The sequence below is a fragment of the Otolemur garnettii genome, unplaced genomic scaffold (genome assembly GCF_000181295.1).
Source record: "Otolemur garnettii isolate 467f Iridium unplaced genomic scaffold, OtoGar3 scaffold00021, whole genome shotgun sequence".
Lineage (NCBI taxonomy): Eukaryota > Metazoa > Chordata > Mammalia > Primates > Galagidae > Otolemur > Otolemur garnettii.
The window spans coordinates 17,396,691-17,401,198 of record NW_003852416.1 but is presented as its reverse complement, the minus strand read 5'-3'; positions in this window follow the sequence as shown (position 1 = coordinate 17,401,198).

Genomic DNA, 4,508 nt, shown 5'->3' with positions numbered 1-4,508 from the left:
TTTTTTTTTTTTTTTGAGATGGAGTCTTACCACATTGCCATACATAGAATGCTATGGCATCACAGCTCACAGCAAGCTCAAACTCTTGGGCTTAAGCAATTCTCTTAGCTCAGCCTCCCAAATAGCCCACCACAATGCCCAGCTACTTTTTTTTTGTTGAACCCAGGCTGGGTTCAAACCCGCCAGCTCCGGTGTATGTGGCCAGCACCCTAACCACTGAGCAACGGGGACCAAGCCTATTTTTTTGTTTTGTTTTGTTTAGCAGAGCTGGGCTGGGTTTCAATCCACCAGCCCCGAAGCATCTGGGCGGTGCCCTAACCATCGAGTACAGGCGCCCAGCCTAAGAAAAGACTTCTCTTAATATTTTTATTTTTTATTATTTCCTTCAAATTATTTGTAGAAAAAAAATTTGAATCTAGAACTACAGTATGTTTTAATATAATAACTAAATAAATGACACGAAGTCTATGTTAACCAGTTTGATGAAAATATTTCAAATTGTATATGAAAAAACTACACTGTACCCCATGTTTGCATTAATGTATACAGCTATCACTTAATAAAAAAAGAAAAAAAATTGAAGAACTTATCACTGATACGGGACAAAATCTTCCATGAAGACTATACGGTTACATAAAGGTAAAAAGATTTTCTTAAATCATCTTCGACAATTTGTATGTGAGCGTTTTCCTATGATCTTATCTAACACACCTAAGCATTGTTCTGACAGACTTTTGAACTCTAGCCACAGAACTTCACTAAATCAGTCTATCTACCTTAACTATCTTTCAAAGTGAAAATAAAGTTTAAAATGGTGATTTTTTTATCATCTGGTCAAAAAAACACAAAGTTTTAATTAAGTAGGTAAACATTTCATTTATCACTTATTTACAGTGTCAGCTTAACAATAGTTTTTTTCAGTAAGGTACAGCAACAACTAATACTGACTAAAAAGCTCAAAAATATCCCTTTTATAAGTGGTGGTATAGTTAGAATAATTCTTTGTTTCAATATAAAATATCTAGCAGGCAACATTTTTGTACCTGAAGAATAGCAAATAATAGGAACTTTCAAATATTTAAAATACTATAGTTTCACACTATAAAAATATTTCCTAGGCAAAACATACATAGTTCCCTTCACCACTACCATCACCCTCCCCCAAAGAAAGGAAGCTAGCTGCTCCAACAGTTCTAGGCAACTGCTCAAAACAGGAAGCAAAGAGTAACTGAAACTAAGTGGTAAGCAATCTGCAGGGAATAGTCTTTCCTTCTAAGCAGTAGGCCAATAAAAGGCTCATGGTCATATGTAGCAAGACCACTATTTTTAAACTATGATTAAAGGAAATTCTGTCCTTCTCCATAATATAATGTTTAGAAAACTCCAAGAATTTTGGTGTACTACAATGATATTCATGCCCAAATTGACTAACATATGTCAATAGCAGTCAGAATTTATTTTCATGACAATTCTGCATTAAGACAAAATGCCAGGCTGCCAGAGTTACACCTTGGCAGTGGCTCTTTTACAAAGTCATTTTAATTTTTTCGTTTAATTTTTAATTTTTACAAAGCCATTTTTAAACGTCTGTTTCGAATTATGTCAGTAATCTTGGCAAAATGCTAGGAGCACTTTAACAATACATAGCACAGGTCTATTAGGCAGTGTTAACACATGGCAGTTTGAATCAAATGCTTATTTTCCAATGGAATGAGTATATCAATATAGATAATAGAGTAACAATAGCACGAATAATCAGTATTTTATTACATCACTAGAATTTTTTTTCTTTTTGAGACAGAGTCTGTGTTGCCCTCAGTAGAGTACCGTGCTATCATAGTTCACAGCAAACTCCCAAGTCTTGGACTTAAGGGATTCTCCTGCCTCAGCCTCCGATGTAGCTGGGACTACAATCACCCACCACAACACCCAGCTATTTTTCTGGCTGCATTTATCATTGTTGTTTAGCTGGCCTGGGGCCGGGTTCGAACCACCTACAGGCACCGAGCCCATCATTGGAATTTTTTAACTTTCTACTTAAAACAAAACTTGGGAACTTCTAAGTTTTATAATGAACGATACATTCTTATTCTAAGCTAAGAACGCTGTTCTGAGACTTAAATTGAAAGAGTAATTTTGAATTAACTTCAAATGTTCTCACCAGCCTGAAATTTATTTTAGCCATCATAAATACAAAAACTTTCATTACATATTACATATATTAAAGTAGTTTACTTTGTGAAAAAAGAAAAGTTAAAGCTATATGCTGTTTGTATGTCTCATATTGTACTAAGTAGTCAACATTTTACATATAGCCCTTGAAATACGTAATCCTTAGAGAAGCAAAGTAAAATCAAGAAAGTATAGTAGTCAGAAAGTTGCTTTTACCATTCTGTTGTTGTTAAGGGTACCCTCTGTAACATGGCCACAAACCAAACAACTTACAAGTACATTCTCTTAAAAAGAAAGAAGTCAGGCTCGGCGCCTGTGGCTCAAGCGGCTGGGGCGCCAGCCACATACACCTAAGGTGGCGGGTTCGAATCCCCAGCCCGGGCCCGCCAAACAACAATGATGGCTGAACCAAAAAATGGCCAGGCGTTGTGGCGGGCGCCTGTAGTCCCAGCTACTTGGGAGGCTGAGGCAGGAGACTCGCTTGAGCCCAGGAGTTGGAGGTTGCTGTGAGAGTGATGCCATGGCACTCTACCCAGGGGGATAGCTTGAGGCTCCGTCTCAAAAAAAAAAAAAAAAAGAAAGAAGTCAGATACAAGTTTAATTCATCTACCAATACTTTTGAAAAACTAAATCCTCCTCTCTATAGTGAATAGTGCCACCTGTAACTCAAAGAACAGTACTGTGAAATAAACTATAGCTTTTAAAGTATTTTTGTATTCTTTACTCCTTCTCATCACAAACGTAATACATAGAAGGAAATAAATTTTTTAAAAAAGGAAATAAATATAAAATATTTTAAGATGGAGGAATGTGAATTTTCCAGAAAGACTCCTTACTACTGTATTTAAATTGTTAAATGTTTCACTACCTCTCATCTTTTAAATAGTTCATGATGAACATTATGTTCATTTTCACTTCATTATTTTCATTCAGACTTCTTCATATCATTTGTCCTGATTTCTGTCAAAGGTAACACTACCAGTTTGCACACTAAAGTGATGGAGACAGCTACCAAATTGCACTTTACTCACCCACACTTATCACTTACCATTCACTATCCTTTTACCCTGCTTTACTTTTTTGCATGTATACTTTCATATATGTAGTCCCAGCTACTTGGGAGGCTGAGGCAAGAGAATTGCCTAAGCCCAAGAGCTGGATATGAAAGTATACATGCAAAAAAGTAAATACACACTCTATACATACATATATATATATGTATAGAGAGATACATACACACATATATTGCATTCTGTCAGTTCCCCTCTCTAAAATATAAGTTTCATGAGGGTGAGACTGTTCTACATGCTGCTCTATCCCCAGTATCCTGATAAATACTAACAGAAATAAATGAACCACTAAACCTCTACACATGGAGTTCCCAGCTTTTCAGAAGCTAATATTTGGGTAAGCCTGGAAATGCAAGAATATTTCGCAAGTTCCTTTTAATGCTCTAATGAAACTTTGTGAAATTCTATTCTTGATTCACTAAATGTATATGACTCCTGGCTTACTTAATGTAATAATATTTTGCTAACATTTCAACATCAGGCCTTGGAACAAATGGTTCCTTATATTCTCTGAAGGAAAATAATAAATTTGAGAAGAGATCTTGTTGAGTGAGAAATGTAGTACCTGCTGCCTTGACAATGTTTTTCTTCTTTAAATAACAATTTCTATAGTCTGAAATTGTAACTGACAAATACAAATTTCATATGTTCCTACAGTTTTGAGAATATACAAAAAGACCTGAATTTTCTTATATTCTCATAAACATTCTATTGCTACTGTTCTTGCCATATCATGCAGAATGCTATATATTTGTTCTACATCAGCTTATTAAGGTTGCTTCTAACTGAACATTTTGCCTAATACTGGACCTTCAACAGTACCATGATTTATTGATTGATTTATTTATTTTTTGCAGTTTTTGGCTAGGGCTGGGTTTGAACTCGCCATCTCTGACATATGGGTCCAGCGCCCTACTCCTTTGAGCCACAGGTGCCACCCACCATGATTATTAATACAAAAGAACAGAAGAGCATGTAAAGAAAGCATTTTATTTATTTATTTATTTATTTTTTAGACACAGAGTCTCACTTTATCACCCTCAGTAGAGTACTATGCCATCACAGCTCACAGCAACCTCCTGGGCCTAGGCAATTCTCTTGCCTCAGACTCCTGAGTAGCTGGGACTACAGGCACCTGCCACAGTTCCCAGCTATTTCTTGTTGTAGTTTGGCTGGGGCCAGGTTCGAACCTGCCACCCTTGGCATTTGGGGCCAGCACTCTACACATTGAGCCATAGGTACCGCCCATTATTTATTTATTTATTT